The following is a 10918-nucleotide window of genomic DNA, read 5'->3' on the forward strand; positions in this document are numbered from 1 at the left end:
CTCCGTGGCCCCGTGGGCCAGGTTCCCCTTCCCTGGCAAAGCTTTACAAACCAAACTCCTTTGAGCAATGTCCCTGCTCCCTGCTTGCCCAAGTTCTATTTTTCCCGGTTTATCATTTGGCTGCCACATCCAGGTTTTCTTCCTTAGCAAGGTGAGAGCCCTCTGATTTAGAGTATTTAATTGCTTCTAATTTCTCCAAATTTCCGTGTAAGCATTTTAATGTTTGCCTCCTTCCTTCCCTGAGAGTTATTAGTGTGAGTCAGTTTTTTTCCTGACACAGACAAGGGTTTTTCTCCTCTCCTTCTACTCCTTCCAGCCCTACTTACATGGGAATTCCCCCAGCAGGCACTGAAAGAAGAAAGGGAATTAGATCTTTATCAGAGCCTTACTTTCACCCAAGATCTCCTTAGATCAGGGAGTTAAATAGAGGCCACGAGAAGCCAAATAAGTGCTTTCTCTCCTACCTAGAAATAACCCTCCTGCAGGCAAAAGTATTCCCTCTCCTCGTTTGGAGGCAAACCAGGAGCTGGTGTGTCCTTCTCTTGGATGTACCAGTGTCAGTCCTTTGTCATGGCTGGATTTCATGGGTTCTCTCTTTGCCCACAGAGTGCCAGGCAAGACAAGAACTACATTTCAAGCAGAAAAGAAAAAAAAAAAAAAAGAGAAAAAGAAAGAAAATAGAGAAAAAGAAAATTAAATCCCAGTGTTGCTTCGAATCCCTGCCAACTTTCCAGGCCTTCGTAACTCAGCCAAAAATAAGGCCAGAAACCCATTTTTTTCATTTGCAGGTCACCTTGAAGGGTAGATGAGGAGCTCTTTCAATAGCATTTCTTTCAAGGGGCTTTCAGTGAGAAAAGTAGTAATGCTTGAAATTCCCTGTTTCCTTCCAGATCCTCAGGTTTTCCTGGAGCATATAAAACACCTGGGTGACTCCCCACTGTGGATTTTCGCTCTGTTGCGGTGACATTGCCTGACTCGAGGGACTACAGAGGTTTGGCACAAACATGCTTTAATATAATTTTTTAATCACCCCTTGGCCTCCCCACACACTCCTGTTCAAACAGCAGCAGGGCTGGAGGAGATGCCTACAGAAAAATGGGAGAGCATCCACTTCCCACTCAAAGGCAGCTCCTGTGTGAGACCTCCATGATGTCCTGGTGAAAAGCACCTTCCAAGCTGAGCAGACAAGCATCAGAAACCATGGAAAGGAGGTGCAAATTAGGATAATGAGGAGAAGAGGCGCCCTGATGCCTTCTCTCTTGGGGACAGGACGATGGATCGGTGCTTAGTGGCATCAGGGTGTTTGTGTCTGCTCCCAGCCTGGGTCGATCCTCCCCCTTCACTGTGGAGCTGAGTGGGGACAGGGCCCCACAGGTTCCTTCTCTTGCTGAGACATTGGGAACAGAAGGTCAAATTGTGCAGGTGCTTTAGTTCAGTGCAAGTGCTTTTCCCAGCCTCAACTGATAAGTGATGAGCAAACCCTCCCAGCCACGTGTACCCATGCATATGGATAGACACGGACACACACACACACACACACACACACACGTGTGTATATAAATAGATCTCTTTAAATTTAAATAGATTTATGCCCAAGGACAGGAGGGTGGGTATGAGGTCATTACAAAGAAACAAGGTGTAACACATCCGTATGTTCTATTGTGGGGATTAAATCCAGAGCAGGCTGCTAATACTCCTATTAATTTCTATTTTTCATTGTTGTTTGCGCATTTGTCAGGCTCCGATGAAGGGATAATGAAGCGAGCTGATGTTAACTGCAAATTAATCAGCCCTGTCTGTCTTGGAGTGTAACACAGGCTCCTGCTTGCTTCCCCTCTTCACCCAGGAACGATAACACGCTTTTTACATCGCCACCAGGAGAACCTCCTGGATGCTGCGACGGAGCAGAGAAAGAGAGGAAAAACAAAGAATGAGAGACACCCTGGCTGAGAAACTTCCAATTCTCCTTGAAACTGTCGAGTTTGAATTGTAAGAAAGCTGAGGAAGCTGAGCTCGTGCTAATTTTGCAAGAGGAGCTTGTTGGAAACGCCGTGTGGGCCATGGGCAGGTTGGACCTTTTGTTGTGTTTTAACTCCTGAAGCGTGAGATCCTTTTGAGGGTTTATTTTTTAATGGGGATATGTCCCTGCCCATGGCAGGGGATTGGAATGAGATGATCTTTAAGGTCCCTTCCAACCCAAGCCATTCTGTGCTTCCCTGATTGTCTGATGGACTGTGCAGGAGGCACGGATGTATTTACAAATATTGGGGGTTTCTTAATTGCAGATTGTCTTGCTTTACTTTGGAGCTTGGTGTCTGTGAGCCTGGTCTGGTTGTGGTGTCTGGTGTGAGGCAGGAGGTTCCCTTGTGCCGGGATGAATGGCAACAGAGCCGGAGAAACCCCAGTTCCCCGGGTCCCGTGGGAGAGACCGGAGCGGGAACGGAGGCAGAGTTCGTGACCACCCCAGGATTGCATCCCCTCATGGATACCCACTCGGGGTACCCTGCCAGCATCCCTCAGGCAAACAATGGTGCTTTGAGCACCTGCTTTTTGCAGTTTGGACTTGGAGCCAGGCAAACACGGGAATTTCTGCTCGGGTGCTGCGTTTCCCATGAATTGAGCTCGGTTCTATGCAGAGAGGCCAGTGGCCTCATTTTGTGCTCGAGAAAGGAAACAAATGCAGATTTTGGATTGATCATTAATTGCTCACCCTTGTGATGATGACTTGGTGCTGGTTCTGGCTCCAATTTAGGTTTCCTTCTGGAAGACTTCCTTCCCCTTCCCCGTATTGCAGGATGCAGATCTTTGCAGCCAAGTCCATCCCTGCTGTGGCAACCTGGGGAGCCTCCAGTTGCCTGCAGCAGCACCAGCACCCAGACCTGATCCTCATTTCTTGGATATTATCGTGCCACCCTGCCTGGCTCCCAGGGTGCTCGGATGGTGGCACCCATAGATCATTTACCTTTCCAGGGAAGGAAATACTTGGTCACACTGAAATTACCATCACTAAATTCATGTAGCTGTAGCAGCTCTCCTTCTGCACAGGGCACACACCACCCCCAATAAATGGGTGTCTGCCTTGTAAATACAGAGAACTTTCTGTGCTCCTAAAGATGGGCACTTCATGGACAAGTTCATGCCCAGGGCAAGCAGCACTCCAGGCTCATGTCCAGAATAATTAGGGAATGCTGCAAGGTTTAAATGTGTTGCTGTTTATTGGAGAAGAGGCACTGTAGATGATTTGGGCATTCCTTAAAGGGATTTCTCCCAGCCTTTGTCCCTTCCTTTATCACCTTCCTCATTCCAGTCCTTGGCACAGACCTCTCTCTTTTATTGATCAAGCACTTGATCAGTTGATCAATTAATCACCTGATTGACCCAGATTTTTTACATATCTGCCCCAACATTTTTTTTTGTCTTCCCTACCTAGATTTATCACCAGTCCTTCCTTTTTGAAATGCAAGGTTTTGACAACAAAGTGCTCCCTGATCATTGTCCTTCTGCACATCTCCCAGGATATTGCCTCTCCTGTGACCTCCGTGCTTTATTTGGAGGCACTGGGGGGCAGCTTTCTGCAAAGCTTTCCTGGAAAAGCAGCCAAACCTCACAGTCTACCCTGCGTTTGGGGCAGAAAATCTCTGTTCAGGCTCCATCCTCTGCACTTGGCTCATCAGGATTTAAACCAGAGCTTTCTCCTTGTCTCTTCCCCTCTTTATCTCCCCTTCTTCCTTTTGTCTTTCCCCTCCTGACGAGTGCAGAGAACAGATTTTCTCACAAATGCTTAACTCCGTGGATTTCGAAAGGGATGGATTTCGTTCCTCACCCATCATCTCCACTCTGGGCTCTCCAAGCTGAAACATCTCCATTCATTTTGTGGGCCACGGGCAAAGCAAAGCAGTGGAGAGGGACGCGAGTATCCTGGAATTCCCTTCTCTGGTGGCACAGTGTTGACCCGTGGCCCCTTCTGGGGCTCTTGCATAGTGCTTTAAGCCTCGTGTTTCTTGTGCTTCATGCCCAGACCAATAATTCAATTTTTAATAAGAAATCCCAGAAGTGCCTGTGAAGGATCCAGGCTCCCGTGTGTCGCTGGCACGGCACAGACGTGGGAGCTCCCACTCTCTCCCGTGGTCCCATGGTCTCCATCTCCTGGGATTAATGAGGGTCCAGTGTAGTCCTTGCCTCCTCCTCTTGCAGAAGCGTGCAGTGGAGCTCAGAACTGCCTCTGCCTCTTCAGGCATCTTCTCCATGGCATCACGTGCACGTGGCTGCTGCTTGGAGAGCCTTGGAGAAGTGGGAGAAAGGCTCTCAGTGGCTTAGGCAAGGATCTGGTTTCCTTTCCTTGCTGTCCCCATGGCGGGAGGAGCAGCACGCTTTGGGTGTTGCTTACCCCACCTAAAGTCTCGAGAAAGTCACCTGTTAAACCTGACTCCAGCTCTTTGTCCTCTGGGATTCAGCCCTACCTGGCTGATTGTCTTTCACAGGTCCACACATCCTTGTGGTCTTTCAAGAGCTTGCCCAGAGAAGCTGTGGCTGCCCCTGGATCCCTGGCAGTGTCCAAGGCCACGCTGGACGGGGCTTGGAGCAGCCTGGGATAGTGGAAAGTGTCCCTGCCCATGGCAGGGGGTGGAATGAGATGGTCATTAAGGTCCCTTCCACCCCAAACCACCCCTTGATTCAAACGCCAGAGACCTGTCTCTCCTTCCATGCCAGGGCCTGGATTTAAATGTGGTGATCAGATCTGTGCAAACTTCATTGGAGTTCAGGATCCTAAATCACACAGACTTGTCTAAAAATAAAATACAGGCTCTAAAACGTCTCCAAGCAGTTTAGCTCATTTTTGTGGCAAGATGTGAGATATTTCTAAATGGAATCAGGAATGGAAGAAGCAGCCGGGCACATTTTAATTCTAATTTTTCTTATATATCAAGCGTTAAATTAACAAGTGAGGGAGAACCCTCCTGAAGAGCTATCTGTGGTTTAGACAGGCATATCAGAATAAAATTACTCTGGGCTTGCCCGTGGTTTGTCTGGATCCTACTGGAGCAGCAGCAGTAAAGAGCATAATTGTGCTGCTCTTTGAGGCTTCGGGTTTGGTGCTGCCAATCCTCCCCTCTAACTATGCCCGGGTTCCTTGCTGGCATTACAGAACTATTGCCTGGAGATGGTTTTCACCCAGGCAGGGGACAGAGCTCCTCAGAAGGTGAAAAAAGGGGTGAAGGGCTCAGGAGAGAGACTTTTATTTTTAATCGCGAGGGTGGTTGGCTCAAATAACAGATATAGAGGATCATGGAATGGTTTGGGTTGGATGGAACCTTAAAGGCCACCTTGTTCTGCCCCCTGCCATGGGCAAGGACACCTTCCACTGTCCCAGGGTGCTCCAAACCCCATCCAAACCGGCCTTGGACATTTCCAGGGCTCCAGGGGCAGCCACAGCTGCTCTGGGCACCCTGTGCCAGGGCCTCCCTACCCTCATAGGGAACAATTTCTTGTGTCTCTCTGACCCAAATTTCCCGTCTTTCAGTTTGATCCATCCCTCCTTTCCCTGTGACTGCAGTTCCTGATGAAGAATCCCTCTCCAGCCTCCTTGTAGCCCCTTCAGATGCTGGAAGGTGCTCTGAGGTCTCCACACTTTGTCCTCTCCAGGCTGAACAGCCCCAGCATTTGTTGTTTGTCTCCGACGTTGGATGGAGAGAGTGTTTTGGTAGGGAAGTCTGATCTTCCCAGGAAACATTTGGCAGTCAGAGGGATGATTTCTGCTTCTGAATGATCAGTGCAACACACAAATGATTTTGGTATCATCCTACAGATTTAACTTTTCGTGTCTATAGCGAGAATGAGGATTGCTGTCACTGCCCTCAACTTGGAGTATTTCAGTTTAAAATCAGAATGCTCTTCAACACCTTTTATTTGCTGCGTGGTCTTTGGTTTGCTTTAGTGAGAAGGGGCACTGAGGTTTTTGGAGTCATTAACACCAATACAGGTGTCACCTCTGGGTGTGGCACAGCTGGCCTGGACCACCCCTGCGCACCTCGAATTCTCCTGGCCCCGAGCAAATAGTTGGGATTAACTTTCTGTGAAGCTCAGTTATGAAATGCTTCAGTGCACTGAACGTGATTCCTTTTTTCTCACTCCGAGTCCCAAGGGGACTGACTCCAGGTATCCCCACTCCATGAAATATTGTCTCTGCAGCCAGGGAAAGCAATCTCTTGAGCATGAACCTTGAAGCAGAGGAATGGGTGATTTCTCAGCAACCTTTTGATATTGTCACACCTTCAATCTCCTGGGGATTTATGGACTTTGCCAACACATGGGACTGACTCTGGACACTAAAAGCCTAATTTTCTCCAAATTTACAATTATTCCCCTTGCACTTTTCGTGTCCTATAGCTGTGGGAGCAGTAGCATTTTTCCCATTTCATGGATGGGAGAGTTGTGCTGCACTGAGATGTCTGGGAAGCATTCCCAAGTCTGCTCTGCATTGTGACTTCCTCCTGCAGCACCGCTTTGGTGAGGAATGTGTGCATCCCGCCGGATTCGTGTGCTGACATTAAACCTTTTACTTCCCCTTGTTTTTAAGATCTGGCTCCCTCAGGGTGAGCATTTCCAGAGATGACCCTTTTCCCCCGTAGATCAGAAGCAGCAGGAAGCTCGACCTTTTTCAAGTCAGTGTATTTGGCCACAGTGATGAACCCTGAGGTTGTCCATGTCCTTCCAGGAGGATTTCCAGGTGTCATTTACTGTAGTAAAATCCTGGCTCACTCTTTAGGAGCTTTCAGCTTGTTTAATGTCCCCACAGAGCTCTGAGTGGCACCATGGACCTGGAGCTCAGATCTCCCCCTTCCCCAGCCCACCAGACCCTCCCTGATTTCATTTGCTCTTCGCTCACAGTTGCTTATGACTGAAAACATCACATGGGGAAAATGTGGACATTTTCACCTGGGGAAAAACACCCAGATTTTAATGAAAACTCTTGACTTCAAATTTCCATCTGTTTTAAAGAAGCAGCAATGCTTCTTCTTTATGGAGGTGTGTTGGGGCTGCCACATGTGCTCCCTTAGGGAGGCTCCAGGTTTAAGGGGGAAGAAGCACCACAAACCCCACCTGCTCCAACCCCACAAGATCTGCTGGATCGATTAAAAGCTGAAACTAAAAACGAACCCAGGAAGAGGTGTGAGGGCACAATTCTGCAGAAGGCAACGTTTGCATTCCAAAGGTTTTTTTCCAGCCTATTCCTCCAAACCCCAACCTACCGGATGGTATCCTACCAGTCCTTGCATTCCTTTGTCTTCCCAGTATACTTACACATTCCCCAGAAGTGGCAGCAGCAGGAAGTTAAGATTCCCTATCCCACTTTTCCCTGGCTATAAAGTTGACCCCTGACACAAGTTAGGCTACAACAGCCCTGCATTTGCTGCAATGCTGGGAAACAGCAGCAGGAATTACAGTGTTCCTGCTGGGTTGTTATGGATTCTGAATCAGGGTTGCCAAAAAAAATTCCTGCCACCTTGCCCTCCCTGCTGCTGCCACCGCAAACACTGAATTTTACCCTGGCATCATCACTGACTGCCTCCATACCAACCTCATGGGCATGTTTATGGCTGGCATTAAGAATGTGTTTTTCGTCTCTTCCATGTTTTCCCAGATCCTTGAGGCACCAGGAGATCACAGAGCTGGAGAGCCCCTAAAAGAGCCACGGAAGCACAATGCAAACAGCCTCCTCTTACCGCCTTTGGGAATGCTCAGGTCTCAGGTGGATTTGTGTCCTCAGGGAGGTTCTGGCTCAGGGGAAGCATGGGAGATGCTTGGTTGGATGTCTCGGGAGCTGCTGCACACTGACCTGTTGGTTTGTCCTAGCTGCTTTACACCAGCAGTATAAGACATACAATGGGTATTTTTTTCCCACCTCCCACCTTTGCAGTCTCCCAGGGCTCCCATTTGGACTCCAGGGTCCCACTGAGACCATGACAGAAATGTTTTAAGTGCTGTTCTAAAGCTGGGTTTAGCAGCATAGATGCTCTTTAATGCACAGCATTTCAGAGAGCGTGTCCCTTTCTCTCCCTTACGGAATGGCTGTCTGCAGGGATGGAATTCCAGCTCCCATCTCACCACACCATTATTGACAGGCGTGCTTGGTGCATTATTTAGGTGATATATGGCACGTGCCACATGGGAACCACCAGGACGGGGAAAGTGTTGTCATCCCCAACAGGCCCAGGGATCCCACCCCTGCATCCGGAGGGTGACAGAGCCTTGGAAGGGCATTCAGGGAGTGATGAGCAGTGTTGGTACACAAGGGGACCATCATGAGGTTCCCACGTGGAAGAGTCCAGCAGGACACATGCAGGGAGTCCCTGGGGGTGGCTGGTCTTGTGGTGGTTCCTGGTCACTGCTGGAGGGTGGTTGCTGAGGGCACCCACACTTCTGGCTCTGGCACGGGCTGGCCAGAGAAGCTGTGTCTGCCTCATCCCTGGAAGTGCTGGATGGGGCTTGGAGCAGCCTGGTCCAGTGGAAAGTGTCCCTGCCCATGGCAGGAGGTGGAACTGGGTGACCTTGAAGGTCCTCCCAACCCAAGCCATCCTGAGTTTCTGTGGGTTCACAGATGCAAACAGAGGTGTTGGCCAGGGCCAGTGATGCTGGTAAGAGTCAAGGAAACACTACAAAAGCAGTGTCCCCAGACTGGTCTGATTCCTACAGCCTTTGGCTGTCCCAGCACAGGACTCCAGAGGGGAGGGAAGCTCACCTGAAGGTGCTCTGTGACAGCCTCAGAGGGAATCTGGTCTGATGGTCCTCTTGAACTGCTGCATCTCCTGCTCTCAGAGCGCACTGGCAGCACTTGTGAAATAGGAAAAGCCTGCAGAGCCTGTGGTGCTCTGTGTGAGGTGAGGGATTCATTCCCACTGCTCCAGGAAGCTCATCTAGGGAAGATTTCCTGCACTATTGTAAGAGGCATAATGTGGTCTTAAAAGAAACCCAATGACTGTGCCTCTGTGGGAAGCACAGGTGAGGACTCCCGAGTTCCATGAGCAGCGGGAGGGCTCTGACCCACCTTCATTAGTGCTGCTGTCTGTGCGAGGTGAGTAATTGCAGCACCTGCTGTGCTGAGGAGCCTCCTGGAGAGGTTCAATTAGGAGGCAGCAGCTGATGAGCTGCAGTGTGGGGAGCTCGGGGAACCTTTCCCAGATAAGTCATAGGAGCCAGCCCTTGTACCACACTCGTCACTGGCTGGTGTCAAAGTGCTCCGTGAAGTGCTGCTGCCCTTACACAGATGAGCAAAAAGGCTTCCCAGGGCTGCCTGGAGGGCCAGATGTGGGGAGGGGCTTCTGTGTCCTGGAGCAGGATCCCTGGCCTCCGTGTTGGCACAGGGAGACGTGTACAAGTCCTGGCTGGAAAACAGCAAAGCACCTCTGGCCCTTGCAGCCCAAAAGGCAGAGGTAAATAAGATGTGGGAATAAAGTCCTGGAGGGATTTCAACCACCCCTGTTGTCTCTGGGGAGATTGACAGTACCTCCATCAGCTCTTGGAAGCTGTCCCCCCCTTTGCCTTCACTCCATGGGAAAATCTCCATCTCCCACTCGTCTTCAGCTTCTTCTACTGCAGGGAGGAGCTGCAGCTGCTTCCAGCACAGGACCTCCAAGTAGACACGGCTGCTCTGCTTCCCTGGTGGGTTTCAGCAGCCCTTTCCAGCTCCACCAATCATCCATCCTGGCCCTCTACCCCTCCAGAGCTACTGGAAGCTGTGCCGCTGTCTCTTCTCAGGGCCAATGTCTCCCAGGGGGTTCCCTTGGGGTCCTGGCTCTCTCACAAACCAGAACAGGTGGCTCATGGCAAATAGACTTCATCCTTTCCACCAAAGCCAGCAGTTTCTGGGTGTTGGTAGCCTGAGGCTGCCTTGTCCAGGTGGAAATTGTCTTCTGCACTCAGGAGCTGCAGGGTATAAACCCCAAAGGTGCCAATGAGCTGAAAGAGCAGGAGCTGTGCTTCGGTGTAAATGAACCCTGCTGACTGCTGTTCTGTATCTGCCTGTGCTGCTGCTTTATGATGTCTGTGCTTTTCTATTTCCAGCGTGTTGCTGCAGAGGTCCCCGTTTGCCTTGAAGCTCAGAGCAAAGGAATTTGAAAAGGTGTGCCATGGAAAGCTCCCGTGAACTCCTGACAAGGAGGTCAGAGAGGACACAGGAGATTCTGGAGGTCACAAGAACAGCAGAGAAGCAAAATATCACCTTGGGGTGTCCGTGGCTGTGTCCCTCTGAAGTGACAGTCCTGATCCTGTGCCTGCCACCAAACTCCACCAGCCTGGGCATCCAGTGACCAAAAGTTGCTGCAGCACCAGAGTCAGCCAAAGCCCCACTGGGGTGTTGGGAGAGGCTGGTGATGAGGAGGCTTCTGCCTGATGGGAGGCAGGACAGTGATTTCATGGCTTTTTTTGGGCTCTGTGGTGTCTTCTAATGAGAAGATGCTCAAAAGTCTTGCCTGCCCTCTCAGCTTGCAGCGTGGGGAGATGGAGGCTGAGGGAAAACCAGTGGGAAAATGTTTACAAGCCTGAGTGAGGCCCCTCTAAAGGAGGATTTAATCTGCAGGATGTTGTTATCTCTGCTAGGTTTTCTGTATCTTAGGTACTCAATAAATGATTGCTAAAGTAATTCAGCACTCTCCTCTCAATCAGAAAACACAGCCCCGTGTCAGGTGCCCAATCACGCACTCGTTCAGCAAACAGAACCCAGGCATTGGAAGGACAATGGGTGAGGAAACTCTGAAAACAGGCCTGAAATGCAGGCCTGGAGCTTGGAAAGGTGATGGGAACACTCTCTGGCTGGAGCTTGTAGGAATGAGGTAAGGAGGAGCTGCAGGAAGCCACCCACAGGGAAATGACATCAGAATCAGTTACGGGATGGCAGCCAGGTGTTGTGGTGCTCAGCTGC

At 50.1% G+C, this 10918-nt stretch overlaps 1 long non-coding RNA gene across 1 annotated transcript; it reads left to right on the plus strand.

Moving 5' to 3' along the window:
* The first annotated feature begins 718 nt into the window (after positions 1 to 718).
* LOC116449067 lies at positions 719 to 10639 on the plus strand. Its single transcript, XR_004242223.1, has 2 exons — positions 719 to 2068; positions 7643 to 10639. It is a non-coding gene; the product is annotated as an uncharacterized LOC116449067 (long non-coding RNA).
* The last annotated feature ends 279 nt before the right edge of the window (positions 10640 to 10918 follow it).

The sequence above is a fragment of the Corvus moneduloides genome, chromosome 10 (genome assembly GCF_009650955.1).
Source record: "Corvus moneduloides isolate bCorMon1 chromosome 10, bCorMon1.pri, whole genome shotgun sequence".
In the NCBI taxonomy this organism is placed as follows: Eukaryota; Metazoa; Chordata; class Aves; order Passeriformes; family Corvidae; genus Corvus; species Corvus moneduloides.